Source organism: Cyprinus carpio, chromosome A7 (assembly GCF_018340385.1).
Source record: "Cyprinus carpio isolate SPL01 chromosome A7, ASM1834038v1, whole genome shotgun sequence".
Lineage (NCBI taxonomy): Eukaryota > Metazoa > Chordata > Actinopteri > Cypriniformes > Cyprinidae > Cyprinus > Cyprinus carpio.
In genome coordinates, this window is record NC_056578.1 from 44,834,583 (window position 1) to 44,850,990 (window position 16,408).

Below are 16,408 nucleotides of genomic sequence, written 5' to 3' on the forward strand. Positions count from 1 at the left end.
CTCTGATGGCCTGCACCCCAGCAGAGTCGGAGCAGAACTCCTGTCGGACAACATCTCCAGGACTCTACGATCCATTTGACTAGTAAGCCAATTCTCAAATAACTACTATGATGGCTTTTGTTCTACCTGCTTAAATAGAAGTACTTGCGCTGTCCAATCTATTAAGAATGTGTCTGTTCCAGTGTTAATTTTGACAGGCATTTTTGATTTAGCATTAGTCTTTATCTTGAGACGAAAATGCTTAATAGACTTAGTCACATTTTAGTCTTTTGAGTCTTTCATAGTTTTAGTCTATGAAAAGTCATTGCATTTTCTTCAACTTTTAGTCATTATATGAAGTCTTCAAACAAAAATAGTAATTAATTCTTCTCTCTTTAGACCTAATCAATTAAGCTTATAAGAAATTTGAATCAAGGATTGAATTTGGAAAAACTTGAAAAAATGATGACAATTTTCATTTTTTGGGTGAACTATACCTTTAACAGTAGTGAAAAGGGAGCAACTTATAAAAAATTATAGTTGTTCATATATAATATATATAATTTATCATTTTTGAAAGATGCAGAATAAGACAAATAAGACAAATATGAAAGAGATATTAAACTCTAATACAAATTAAACTCATTTTTCAGATACAGTAGGTTCACTTTTCATATTTATTTAACATCTTTTGTTGTTTACATTAATGACTCGGGTGGGTACTTTATTAAGAAAGTGATAAAAAGTATGGTGACCCATACTAAGAATTCGTGCTCTGCATTTATCCCATCCAAAGTGCACACACACACCGTGAACACACACCCGGAGCAGTGGGCAGCCATTTTTTGCAGTTGGGGGTTCGGTGCCTTGCTCAAGAGAACCTCAGTCGTGGTATTGAAGTTTGGAGAAAGCGCTGACATTACACTCACCCCCCCAACTACAATCCCTGCCGGTATGAGACTTGAACCTGCAACCTTTTTGTGTTACGAGTCCGACTGTATTTTGAATATCCGGTAGACCTCAAATAACATTATAGTCCCATCTCGTCTTATTAACGAAGACGCAGCGTAAATTTCGTCATAGTTTTTATCATGAGATATTAGTTTTAGCTCGTCAACGTCTCATCTTAGTTACAGAAAAAATGTTCATTAACGAATATTTTCAGTTTTTTTTTTTTAAATCACACTGGTCTGTTCCCCAAATAGTGAGGTCAAAATATAAATTTAATGCATGTTCTAGAAAAAAAATCTAATTGTGATTAAACCAGAAAAATTAATAAACAAACAAAAAAATAATAAGTTTGGGCTCATAATCATTAGATCACTCACACCCAAAGCAGTTATTGTAAATGAAATGATCACAGATAATAGTTTTGATGTACTCTGCTTGACTGAAACCTGGCTAAAACCAAATGATTATATTGGTCTAAATGAGTCTACTCCATCAAACTACTGTTATAAACATGAGCCCCGTCAGACTGGTGGAGGTGTTGCAACAATATATAGTGATATTCTCAATGTTACCCAGAAAACAGGATACAGGTTTAAATCATTTGAAATACTTATGCTTAATGTTACACTGTCAGATATGCAAAAGAAATCTATTGTATCTCTTGGTCTGGCTACTAGGGGTGTGACGAGACCCTTATCCCAGGAGACGAGACGCGAGACTGGGTTCATGAGAACGAGAGGAGACGAGATTTTTTAAACTTTTTTTTTTTAAAGAAATCCTCAATGATGAAATATAAAGGGAAAATTTGTCTTTTTATTCAACTGAAAAAAACACAAAATGCAAAAAAAAAATGTAGTAAGGTTTTGAAATAAAATTGTACTTTATGTAATTAAACCTCTATTTTAATACATTTTATGCAGGTATAAACAATATGTAAACACTGCAAAAGGTTTTGCCACAAACTCAACTGACAGGCAAGTAATTGCACAAAATAATATAGTATACATAAAAATAAATAATAAACAACACAAATAATATCCCTTTAAAGTAGCAGTCAGTCAAGTTTTTTATTTAGTAATATTTTATTTAATTTCCACTTTAATAAAAAAAAAGTTTTTTTTCCCATTTAATTTTTCTCAACTCCTTTTTAATAGTATATACATTTTCACATTAATTTATTAAAAGTTTAAAAAAAAAAAAAAAAAAAAAAAAACGTCTAGGGCCCTATGCAATGTTTTATTTTTTCTCACCATTTTTTTTTTATTATTATTATTATTGTTACCAAATTCTGTTTTAGCATGTTTAACTATTTGAATGCATAACACAACTTAATTTATTCATTTTATTTTTTCTTAAAGTAGCCTTACTGATATATCATGTTTAATATGTATATATTTTTATGTACAGGTCCTTCTCAAAAAATTAGCATATTGTGAAAAAGTTCATTATTTTCCATAATGTAATGATAAAAATTAAACTTTCCTATATTTTAGATTTATTGCACACCAACTAAAATATTTCAGGTCTTTTATTGTTTTAATACTGATGATTTTGGCATACAGCTCATGAAAACCCAAAATTCCTACCTACAAAAATTAGCATATTTCATCCGACCAATAAAAGAAAAGTGTTTTTAATACAAAAAAGTCAACCTTCAAATAATAATGTTCAGTTATGCACTCAATACTTGGTCGGGAATCCTTTTGCAGAAGTTACTTCTTCAATGCGGCGTGGCATGGAGGCAATCAGCCTGTGGCACTGCTGAGGTGTTATGGAGGCCCAGGATGCTTCGATAGCGGCCTTAAGCTCATCCAGAGTGTTGGGTCTTGCGTCTCTCAACTTTCTCTTCACAATATCCCACAGATTCTCTATGGGGTTCAGGTCAGGAGAGTTGGCAGGCCAATTGAGCACAGTAATACCATGGTCAGTAAACCATTTACCAGTGGTTTTGGCATTGTGAGCAGGTGCCAGGTCATGCTGAAAAACGAAATCTTCATCTCCATAAAGCTTTTCAGCAGATGGAAGCATGAAGTGCTCCAAAATCTCCTGATAGCTAGCTGCATAGACCCTGCCCTTGATAAAACACAGTGGACCAACACCAGCAGCTGACATGGCACCCCAGACCATCACTGACTGTGGGTACTTGACACTGGACTTCAGGCATTTTGGCATTTCCTTCTCCCCAGTCTTCCTCCAGACTCTGGCACCTTGATTTCCGAATGACATGCAAAATTTGCTTTCATCCGAAAAAAGTACTTTGGACCACTGAGCAACAGCCCAGTGCTGCTTCTCTGTAGCCCAGGTCAGGCGCTTCTGCCGCTGTTTCTGGTTCAAAAGCACACGCCTGTGCACGGTGGCTCTGGATGTTTCTACTCCAGACTCAGTCCACTGCTTCCGCAGGTCCCCCAAGGTCTGGAATCGGTCCTTCTCCACAATCTTCCTCAGGGTCCGGTCACCTCTTCTCGTTGTGCAGCGTTTTTTTGCCACACTTTTTCCTTCCCACAGACTTCCCACTGAGGTGCCTTGATACAGCACTCTGGGAACAGCCTATTCGTTCAGAAATTTCTTTCTGTGTCTTACCCTCTTCGCTTGAGGGTGTCAATGATGGCCTTCTGGACAGCAGTCAGGTCGGCAGTCTTACCCATGATTGCGGTTTTGAGTAATGAACCAGGCTGGGAGTTTTTAAAAGCCTCAGGAATCTTTTGCAGGTGTTTGGAGTTAATTAGTTGATTCAGATGATTAGGTTAATAGCTCGTTTAGAGAACCTTTTCATGATATGCTAATTTTTTGAGATAGGAATTTTGGGTTTTCATGAGCTGCATGCCAAAATCATCAGTTTTAAAACAATTAAAGACCTGAAATATTTCAGTTGGTGTGCAATGAATCTAAAATATATGAAAGTTTAATTTTTATCATTACATTATGGAAAATAATGAACTTTTTCACAATATGCTAATTTTTTGAGAAGGACCTGTATATATATATATATATATATATATATACATATATATATATATATATATATATATATATATATATATATATATATATATATATATATATATATATATATATATATATATATATATCACTGATATCATACCTCGAAGTGACGATGTTACTGACCACTTCCTTGTATTGAGCTTGCTGCATATTACTGATATTAACTATATTTCCAAAATGAGCTGTAGAGGCCAAAATGAGCATTATGAATGTAAGAGCCTTACGTTACATTTATAACAATCATTGTTAATGTTTGAATTGTATTTCAGGGCAGTTTGTGAAGACAGATAATCAAGAGATGTGACAAACTGTACAGAAGTCAGTTCCAGATCCACCCTCCACACCAGACCTCTCTCTCATATGGACTGCTGTCTACTAGCATACTTCGGTTGATGCAGATATTACTCAGGGACATGAACACTTGAATATTGTAAGCATAGAGAAAGTAAGAATTACTGAAGATTTAAGAATTTAATGTTAATTGCTTAAACATTATATATACTGTTTTAGCAATTAACATTAATAGTTTTTTTTTTTGTTTGTTTTTTTTGGTGTCCAAAGCACCTAAAAGCCAATTCACATCGCCAGGGGCGGACTTACCCATTAGGCAAAGGTAGGCGACTGCCTTGGGCCCCCGAAAGCCAAGGGCCCCCTAATGCTTTTCATATAGGAGATGCGCATTAAGCGCGGACACGCGAACGGTTGCTGTTTACGGTGTTTATGCACGACAATCGTCTGCGCGTCCGAGTTGAACGTGCTTCTTGTGTATCCAGCTTGTACCAAAATAAAATTTTTATGCATCTAAAGCTGACTGCCGCACGAGCGCGAGGTCCCTCTTTCCCAGCGCGCGCACACTTCTCTCTCTGCGTTCAGCGCGCGGCTGAAAGGAGCTGCGCTTTCAGTTAAAACACTGATATGTTTGCTTCTCTAATTTTACATATAAGTATAGCTGAAATCACAGCACAGCTATTGTCTTCAAGCTATTCTGTAGCCTATTTGATTTTTTATCAGACGACGGCACGATTATATATTTTTTGTGCAGATTAACTTCTCGGAAGGGAGAGCATGGTTAGTCTTAATGGGTCGCGTTTCAGTCACTATTTCATATTCATCCCGTTGTCTGACAACAAACAGTCGAATGTATCAATGAAAACAGTTTTGAGAATTTAGCTGCATCAAAATACAGTATGTGGCAGAGAGAGAGGCAAACAAATGTAATAATAAATAATAAATGTACATTTTGCATGTTCAGAAGTGAGCTGCCCTGTCATGCGAAAATGCAAACAGGTTTGTGTAAAGTGCTCAGTGCAAAGAAAGAGAAGTAATAGGAAGCTAGTATTTTTTTTTTTTTTTTTTTTCATGTGTCTAATAGACATGAACAAGTTCTTTGAAAAACATCTATGACCTATGAAAAACATGTCTACTCTTCATGCTCTGTTAACTGGTTTCACTAATAATAAACATTTATTGCATAAATTAATTTTTGCATTACAAAAATGCCTTAAAAGAAAGTGTTACAGGTGTGCATATTGACACAGAACAATGAGTTTTAAGATATGTCAGAGCAAGATATTTTCAGTTGAGACAGCTCAAACATGCATTTTAGTCTGGGACTAGCTTAAGCCTTGTCTGTGAAACCATGGGGAAAATATTCATTTAAGGTACATTTAGAACAGATAAAAATGTGCAATTAAGTTGCGATTATTCACAAGTTAACTCATGACAATCATGCCATTAATTGTGATTATATATTTTAATTGATTGACAGTCCTAAGTTAAAATGACTAAAATAAAATGTAGGCTTACGCTGGTAACTCACATTTTCATTTTACCTGATAAAGTACCATTTATGAGCTGAGCTGTTTTGTTTAGAGCTGTTACCGGGGAAACCACTATATTTCTGACTCCAAAAGCACCTCCTACTGGCAGAGAATGAATGTGCATTTTCAATAATCCAGTCTGCAGTTTTTGTTCAGACCAATGCGAATATTCACTCACATAAATCTGTTTTAAATAATATAATTAATTTATACTTCTGACTCATCCCAGAAATATAAAGTTTCAGTTGTGATGTTTATCATTTTATAATTTATTTTGTTTTATGTTAAAACTACCTAAAAAAAAAAAACGGTAAATCAATTGCTATTTCGTGGTCTACAACATGAAATAATAAAAGTATCTGCTAAATGAATAAATGTAAATTAAAGAATCCCATTAGAACATGTACATAAAAAATGTAGAAACATTGGACACAACAATCTGGCACCATTGTGCAGCAGCAAGCATCACGACAAAAAAGGACCTCGAGGGTTGATCTAGGTAAATGTGTGCAAATGTATAGGGCCCCATTCCTATATTTGCCTGGGGCCCCCAATTCACTAAATCCGCCCCTGCACATCGCCATACTCCAGCAGTTCAAACAAAATAAGCATGTTTTTTAAATAGTTTTTTTGGCAGTGTGAACTGGCCATAATGCTGTATGTTAGGTGTGAGATTCATTAAACCTGATTTGCTATAATACATCTGTTCATAAGATATTGCATATGATTTTCAGTTAATTATTTGTAGTGGTTTGGTTAAGGGTGTGATTAGCTGATGTATTATTGTGGGAGCATGTGATTAGTTGATGTGTGCATGGTTAATGATGGCTCTCTTAAATATTTAAATGCAATGGGCTGAGTGCCTACTAAGACTTGAATATTTGTGCATAATGTTTTGATCCTGGATGCTTACAGAAGGATATAGATATTTAAATATATGGACATTTATTTATTATTAATATATTTTAATCTATGTGCTTCTGTATGGGGTGAATGCTTTCATTCATATTTTGCTGTATATCCTATGTTTTTATTAATAATTTGGGTGTATTACTGTTCATATTTGTTTGTTAATAAATTAACTGAATTCATTTCGAGTCTGTATTCATCATTCACAGCTGCTGAAACAGCCTTTAAATTAGTTTGGGCATATGAGGACATAAATTAGTTTAAACTACTGCATGTCCGCCCATAAAAAAATAAATAATTATAAAAAATTACCAACTGATTACCAGCACACAACTACCGATTCGCGACGTTGCCATGACGTCGCAGTTACTTACTGGCAACATCACAAAGTTACGTTGTGGCGACGTATACGCACCTTTCACTTTTCCGGTTGCCACGACGTAACTAGTTACGTCGCCACGACGAAACTTTGGTCACCAGATTACGTTGCAGTTACGTAACAGTTACGTACTTTTGTTAGCTGGGAACACACTAATAGCGAAGTGTTTGTGGGCAGGTCAGACTGTTCGTATTTCGCGGGCAGGCAGGGTTATGCAAATATTTTACCCAGTGACGTACACCGGTAACAGGCAAAAGATTCGAAAATATAACGACTCGTTAAGGCGATTCAGAACCGACTCTCTCTTTTGAGAGACAATATCATTATTTATCATGCACGTTTTTGATTAACAACTTTGCAGATTGTTTTCATTTAAGGATAGCTACATTATAAATTGCAAAAGAGATATTTAAAAAAAAAACATATGACCTGCTCTTTAAAGCACTTTTGAATGTTTTTTGTTTTATTGTCAACTTTATCTGAAAATTAACCAGCGCAGTTATCATGACGCATGTAACTTTAGCTAGCAAAGAAGCAAGGAGCTAATGCGCCATTACATCAAAGTTATCAATGGCAAGTGTTAAATATGCAGTGTTATACACAACAGTTTGTCAGTGGTCAATCAAGACATATTTTTGCGGTTTATCACAACCGGACACAGACAAACGAGTCCTGCATTCACTGTATTTTTAAACTAACGGCTGACAGACCATCTTCCTCATCTCTAACCGTCACTCGCGCCACAGATCTGAAGCAAGGTAAAGCAAACACACATTCTCTGTATTAAAATACGTTTAAACTTTTTGTTTTTGATCATTATTGATTATCCGTAAGTTTCATCTAGAATGTCAATGTGATGCTGATCAAGTTTACTAAATCCAACGAACTGTGAACACAGGGGCTGAAGAGTGTTTATAATGGCTGTTTAACCTTAGTTAACATTTTACACTGTTATTTGCTCCTCACGTTGTCTTATTTAAAATTCATACTAACAAATTGTTGTCATACTTTTGAAATCAATCTTATCGTGATTAAACCAGAAAAACATAAAATAAATGAACAAAAAACATTTTAAAGTGTGGGCTCCTAAACATTAGATAACTCACACCCAAAGCAGCTACTGTAAATAAATTAAATGATCACAGATAATGGTTTTGATGTACTCTGCTTGACTGAAACCTGGCTAAAACCAAATGATTATATTGGTCTAAATGAGTCTACTCCACCAAACTACTGTTATAAACATGAGCCCCCCGTCAGACTGGTCGTGGGGGAGGTGTTGCAACAATATATAGTGATATTCTCAATGTTACCCAGAAAACAGGATACAGGTTTAAATCATTTGAAATACTTATGCTTAATGTTACATTGTCAGATATGCAAAAGAAATCTATTGTATCTCTTTCTCCGGCTACTGTGTATAGACCACCAGGGCCATATACAGAATTCCTAAAAGAATTTGGAGATTTCCTCTCAGACCTGTTGGTTACCGCTGATAAAGCGCTAATTTTCTGAGATTTTAACATTCACGTTGATAATACAAATGATACATCAGGACTTGCGTTTACTGACTTATTAAACTGTTTTGGAGTAAAGCAAAATGTCACCGGGCCCACTCATCGTTTTAATCATACGCTAGACTTAATTATATCGCATGGAATCGATCTTACTGACATAGATATCGTACGTCAAAGTGATGATGTTACTGACCATTTCCTTCTATCGTGCATTCTGCGTATTGATGATAATAACTATATAGCTTCGCGTTATCGTCCGGGCAGAACTATTGTTCCAGCCACCAAAGACAGATTCACAAATAACCCGCCTGATTTATCTTAACCGCCTGATTTATCTTAACTGCTCTGTAAATACACATGAACTAGACAAAATGACTGGCAACATGGGCACTATCTTCTCTAATTCATTAGAAGCTGTTGCACCAATCAAATTGAAAAAGGTTAGAGAAAAAACGTACTGTGCCATGGTACAACAGTAATACCCACGCTCTCATGAAAGAAACTCGTAGTCTTGAGCACAAATGGAGAAAAACTAACTTGGAAGTTTTTAGAATTGCGTGGAAAAACAGTATGTCCAGCTATAGACAGGCTCTAAAAACTGCCAGGGCCGAGCATATCCACAAACTCATAGAAAACAACCAAAAACAATCCAAGGTTTTTATTTAGCACAGTGGCTAGATTAACAAATAACCAGACGCCACCCGATCTAAATATTCCCTCACAGTTAAATACACTGTAAAACCTGACAAGTCACAGTAACTCAAACCGTTTGAGTAAACAGCTATCCTTAAAAACCTGACAAGTTAGGTTTACTCAAACCGTTTGAGGCAAATTGATTGCCTTAAACCATTTAAGTTTTAAAACTAACACACTGTAAAACCCGACAAGTAACTTAACCCAAACCTTTTGTGTAAACAAATATCCTTAAAAACATGACAAGTTGGGTTTACTCAAATCGTTTGAGGAAACCGATTGCCTTAAACCATTTAAGTTTTAAAACTAAACAGTTATGAGTACTCTGAACTTAATTCAGTTGAGTTCACTGAAAGAAGATATACATTGCAATTAAGTAATTAAGTGATTAACTGAGTGATAATTGAGCATTAGTGATGAACACCTGCTGTTAACAAACAGAATTACTGAAGAAAAGAGAGAAAGGAACTACAACTGACTTCAGACACAGCCTCACTAAAACCTGACAAGTTTATGTTAACTCAAACCGTTTGAGGAAACCGATTGCCTTAAACCATTTAAGTTTTAAAACTAATTGTTATGAGTACTCTGAAGTTAATTCAGTTGAGTTCACTGAAAGAAGATATACATTGCAATTAAATAATTAAGTGATTAATTGAGTGATAATTGAGCATTAGTGATGAACAGCTGCTGTTAACAAACAGAATTACTGAAGAAAAGAGAAACACAAGAACTCCAACTGACTTCAGACACAGCCTTAGATAAAATAAACTGAAATAAAATACATTAAATCTCTCAAGATCTGATTAAACAACCCCACAAACAGCATCACCAGCTCCACTTATTAATAACCAGACTGACTTTATTTCTGTCAGACGTCTACAGAAGATCTGATTGAAAATTAACTAAGGTTTAGATGTTGATTTATTGTTTCATTTGAAGTAACCATGTTAGAGATCAGTGTTTGTTTTAGTTGGGCTCTTGACCCTTGATTTCTGTCTTAGTTTTTTCTCTGGCTGTTGTAACCATTTGTTGTAACTCAAAAGCCCAGAGAAAATATCATCAGGTGTTATACACACACACTCACACTCTTAGAAGCTGCTTTTTATCCAAAGCAACTTACAGTGCATTCAGGTTAGCATTTTTTTTTTTTTTACCTAACTTTTACCTAGATGTTGGTTGTTATACTGTATATTAGTGATGATAATCATTGATTATTGAACTGTTTGGAGTTTAATCTTTGATGAAATAGGTGTTGTGTAATTAGCTGGATTGATTACAGTAAAAGTGATTCTAAGAGCCAGTGGTTCTGTGTTAATCAGTTAATATAAAGAACTTTCTAAACAGTTTGGTTTTCTGTGATATCACTTAGTCACACACAGACATCAATAATCAGCATATGAACCTCAACAATGGTGACCATAAAAAAAAAAAAAAACAATGCAGCAGAGCATGCTGGGAGCCATGGATGGGTTTTGTACTACAATAGTACCCAGCGTGCATTGCAGCATGTTTTTTTTTTTTTCGTAACCATTGTTGAGGTTCATATTCTGATTATTGATGTCTGTGTGTGACTAATTAACACCATAGAAAACAAAACTGTTTGGAAAGTCTTTTATATTAACTGATTATGAAAGAACCACTGACTTTTTGAATGGCTTTCATTGTAATCAACTGAAGTAACTATAGAACACCTATTTAGTAAGATTTTGAACAGCTCCATAATTGATGATTATCATCACCAATATGCTGTACAACAACCAATACCTGATCATATTTTCTTTGGGTTTTTTGAGTTATAACAAACATGTTTCAAAAACACATGGTTACAACGCCCAAAAAATAAAATAAACTAAGACAGAAATCAAGGGTCAAGAACCCAACTAAAGCAAACACTGATCTCTAACATGGTTACTTCAAATGAAACAATAAATCAACATCTAAACCTTAGTTAATTCTCAATCATATCTTCTGTAGACGTCTGAAAGAAATAAAGTCAGTCTGGTTATTAATAAGTGGAGCTGGTGATGCTGTTTGTTAACAGCAGCTGTTCATCACTAAAGCTCAATCAGCACTTAATTAATCACTTGATTACATAATTGCAAAGTTTTAAAACTTACATGGTTTAAGTAAAGGCAATCTGTTTACTCAAACGGTTTGAGTTACTGTTACTTGTCAGGTTTTACAGTGTAGTAATGACTTTATGAATTTCTTCACTGATAAAATAGATAACATCAGAAATACAATAACAAATGTAGATTCTACAGCGTCTAATACTTTAGTTTTATCCATCGCACCCAAAGATAAACTGAAGTGCTTTACAACTATAGGACAGGAAGAGCTAAATAAACTTATCACTGCATCTAAACCAACAACATGTTTATTAGATCCTGTACCCACTAAATTACTGAAAGAGTTGTTACCTGTAGCAGAAAAACCACTTCTCAATATTATTAACTCGTCGTTATCTTTAGGTCACGTCCCAAAACCATTCAAGCTGGCGGTTATTAAGCCTCTTATTAAGAAACCACAACTAGATCCTAGTGGACTGGCAAATTACATACCCATTTCAAATCTTCTATTTATGTCTAAAATTTTAGAAAAAGTTGTGTCTACTCAATTGTGCTCCTACCTGCAAAAAAATGATCTCTATGAAGAATTTCAGTCGGGTTTCAGGCCCCATCATAGCACAGAAACTGCACTTTTTAAAATTACAAATGACTTGCTTCTTGCATCAGACCAAGGCTGCATCTCATTGCTAGTTTTACTTGATCTTAGTGCTGCGTTCGACACCATAGATCACGACATACTCATAGATAGATTACAAAACTATACAGGTATCCAAGGGCAGGCTTTAAGATGGTTTAGATCCTACCTGTCCGATCGCTACCACTTTGTTTATCTAAATGCGGAGTCATCTCATCTATCACCAGTAAAATATTGAGTGCCACAAGGATCTGTCCTAGGTCCTCTGCTATTTTCAATATACAAGTTGCCCCTTGGTAATATCATTAGAAAGTATGGGATTAGTTTCCACTGTTATGCTGATGATACTCAACTATATATCTCAACAAGACCAGGTGAAACTTCTAAATTATCTAAGCTAACAGAGTGTGTTAAAAATGTAAAAGATTGGATGACCAATAATTTTCTCCTATTAAATTCAGATAAGACAGATAAGAGATATTACTTATTGGAATAAAAAACATTACACAGAATCTTGTAGATTACAATTTGCAACTAGACGGATGTACTGTTACTTCCTCTACTGTCAATAATCTTGGTGTTATATTAGACAGTAACTTGTCTTTCGAAAAATATTTCCCATATTACAAAAACATCATTCTTCCATCTTAGAAACATCGCCAAGCTACGAAACATGTTACCTGTTTCTGAAGCAGAAAAGCTAGTTCATGCGTTCATGACCTCTAGACTGGACTATTTTAATGCACTGCTAGCTGGTTGTCCTGCATCCTCAATAAACAAGCTACAGGTAGTCCAAAATGCTGCGGCTAGAGTCCTTACCAGGTCAAGAAAATATGATCATATTACTCCAATTTTACAGTCTCTGCACTGGCTACCTATTAAGTTCCGTATCAATTACAAAATATTATTACCTACTTATAAGGCCCTTAATGGCTTAGCTCCTGCGTACCTAACTAGTCTTCTACCACGCTACAACCCATCACGCTCCCTAAGGTCACAAAACGCTGGACTTTTGATAGTACCTAGGATAGCAAAGTCCACTAAAGGAGGTAGAGCTTTTTCGCATTTGGCTCCCAAACTCTGGAATGGCCTTCCAGATAATGTTCGGGGTTCAGACACACTCTCTCTGTTTAAATCTAGATTAAAAACACATCTCTTTGGCCAAGCATTCAAATAATGCATCTCATAATTTTGGACTGCAGTTATATCTGATCAAATGCGCATTATTATTCTTTGGCTTGGGTTAAACAAATTATTTTTGCTTGGTTGCAACAGCAGCTACATCAATAATGTCTCTATTTGTTTCTCTGTTTCTGCTGGGATTTACATCCCGTGGTAACTAGGATTTACACAAGCTCCAGTCTGGATCCAGAACACCTGAGAAAGAGATGATGCCAACCCCTCAGAGGACCTCAGATGATGCTAACCCAGAGAAAACATACAGAACTACCACATTTTGCTATAAGTTTGATTGCATAATTGCTGTTAATAGTGTTAATCGTCTGTTTGTTTACATCTTTTATTGATTTTTCTGAACATTTCTGCTGTATGCACATAAACTGACAGTCATCACTGATAAGCTACTACTAAATATTGTAGAAACTTAATTTTCTGTAAAGTTGCTTTGCAATGATTTGTATCGTAAAAAGCGCTATACAATTAAACTTGAATTAAATTGAATTGAATTTTCAGTGCAAAGGCAGTGAGGGGTGGTGTGATGTCATTGGCATCAAGAAAGCTGCTATACTAATGGGCCTGAAATGAAGTAAGCAGAATTCACATTAAACAAATTGATGGGCTTTAGTGTTGTACCAGACGTCAATTGTCATGTTATAAACAGTTATTTAATACACCTTTCTCCAGCTTTTATTTTTTGATGAATTGCTGTTAATGCAGATGTAATGATGACCAGAAATGACCAGCAGCACAAATGTTTAGTCTTCTCAAGCAATACTATACTTTTGTTTTGTGAATATTAGATGTAGCGTGTCACCATTTTGATTTAGACTGAATTGGCAGAGTGAGTAACATTTTAAATTTCAGTTTGTCTATCATTCTGTCAAAGTCTTTTTGTATTTTGTATATATTTTAAATTTCAGTTTGTCTATCTTTTTGTTTATGTTTATTGTTGTGTAGTTTTGTATATACTTAACTAATATAGATGGGAAAAAATTATCTTTATATTTCTTCTTGCACTTATCTTAAAGTTGCTTAGTTTTTTTTTTATAAAGATGTCAGGTAATTGCTGATGCTAAGTTTGTAGTGGTTGAAAGTTGTCTTATTATGATTCATAAAAATAAGCTGTCTATAAATGTTGCTTAATTGTGAATTAAATTTCTCTAATTTTGTGTTTTGTCTTCAGGAACAATAATGGCATCAGTCATTCAAGCTATGATCCTGTCAGATTTACTACTATTTAAAAAAAACAAGATTTTTCAAGACACACAAGGTAAGACACAGGTTTAAACTTTGTATTTACTTGGCAACATTTTAGCTGAGATCAGCAGAAATGACTGAATAGCTGAAATACTAAAAAAAATAAAATTCTGTCATGGTTTACTCACCCTCATGTTGTTCCAAACCCATTTTGAATTAATTTTATTATTATTAATCTTCAGACAATTTTTTTATCATTATTTTTGATATTCTTTCATCATTTTTGTCTTTCCATTGGAAGTCTAGGTGGTCTTTATTTTCAAGCTTCAAAATGTTTTTAGTTTAGGCTTTGAAACATAATAAAAAACCCTCAGCTCAAGCTTCTCCATTAATTTTATGTCAATAAAATTGTGGCAAATCATTAAATTAGAATTAATTGATAAAATCTGAAAAATCACCCAGCCCTACTATTAAACCTTCCTTACATAATAAATTATAGTTTAGCAAACTAATGTTTCATTGCAAATATGAAAACATTTGTATTTGTGCTCAATGAGAGATGTATGTTTCATTTTATGTTCGTTTTAATTTAATTCATTTTAGCTAGACATTTATTTGTAATTTATAATAAATGCCATTATAATTTGTTTTGATTTTGTAATTGTGTAAATAGCTTTGTATTGTAGTTTTATATCTACTTTTATTTTCTGTTATTTATCTTGTTTCTGAATACCGATAAAATTTAAAAGACTAACTAACAACTTATGTGTAGCTTTTTTCCCCTCTCAGTGCCATTTTGACAATGTTTTTTTTTTTATTGTTTGTTTGTTTTACCCATGCAGCAAATAAAAAAAATAAAAATAAAATAAAAACATTATAAATTATTCTTTAACAATTTGTTAAATGATGTGTAAATTGTGAAAATTCTTACTGTCAGTTAATGGGTCAATGTAAGCATCCCTACCCAGAAACAACTACTATAACTTGCCTATTTAAGGGATATTCCATCCCAAAATGAAAATTTTCATTTTGGGATGGAATATCCCTTAAATAGGCAAGTTATAGTAGTTGACTTAAAGTGCATTACGCTTTATAGTAGCAGACTTATAAGTGCATTACTGCCACCTATCTCTCAAATGGACCATTAACACTCTATCTACAATCTCAATCAGGAGTGTCAATGGTCCACTTGAGAGATAGGTGGCGGTAATGCACTTATAAGTCTTCGATCCGCCATAAAGCAAGCAAGAAGAAGATACCTCATGTGCAGGCTGCTGTGAAGCGCGTTCACAAGAGTTCTAATAGTTCGGACATTTTGTGAATCAGAGGTAAAAAAACAAAACAAAACAACAACAAAAAAAAGGCTATAAATACGTTTCAGTTTCTTGCACAGACCGATCGTTTTGTGTCTTTACACATCAATGTATCATCACGTGCCGCAAGGTTTAATTTGGGTTTGTCTGTCCATGTTTTGTTTTTTTTAACTCTCATAGATTCTGTTACCATTGCCAAGCATTGTAGACTGAGAGACTGCAACGGCTGATGTTAAAAAAAAAAAAAAAAAATCATAATTTGTGTTCTACTGAAAAAAAACAAAGTCACCTACATCTTGGATGCCCTGGGGGTAAGCAGATAAACATCAAATTTTCATTTTTGGGTGAACTATCCTTTTAATAAAAATGATGCTGAAAGAGAATATTGCAACAGTGCTAACCTGAAAATAACATTTTATTTTATTAAACTAAACTTTATAATGTTCAAATGAATGATTTTAAAATGTATTTTTAATAAAATGTAGGGGAAAAAAACATTGTAGGAGCATTATGCTAACCATAAAATGACGTTCCAGCAACGTTAGGCAAACTGGACATTTTAATGTTCTTGGACTGTTCCAAAGAAATGTTCATAGAATAGTATGTTTTTAAATGAAAATTAGGTTGCAGGAACGTTATGCTAACCATACTGTAAAATAACATTCTAGCAACGTTTACCAAACTGGACATTTTAACATTCTTGGAATGTTCCAAATAAACATTCATAGAACATTGTGTTTTTAAGGAAATTTTGTTTTCAAG

General features: G+C 34.4%; 1 protein-coding gene and 1 long non-coding RNA gene across 2 annotated transcripts in view; one reads left to right on the forward strand and one right to left on the reverse strand.

The window, feature by feature from the left end:
• LOC109059261 (sialoadhesin-like) overlaps window positions 1-16,408 on the reverse strand; it is a 58,272-nt gene that overhangs the window by 16,755 nt on the left and 25,109 nt on the right. The window lies entirely within an intron of this gene.
• Window positions 23-4,364, forward strand: LOC122145725. Its single transcript, XR_006160533.1, has 2 exons — window positions 23-82; window positions 4,203-4,364. It is a non-coding gene; the product is annotated as an uncharacterized LOC122145725 (long non-coding RNA).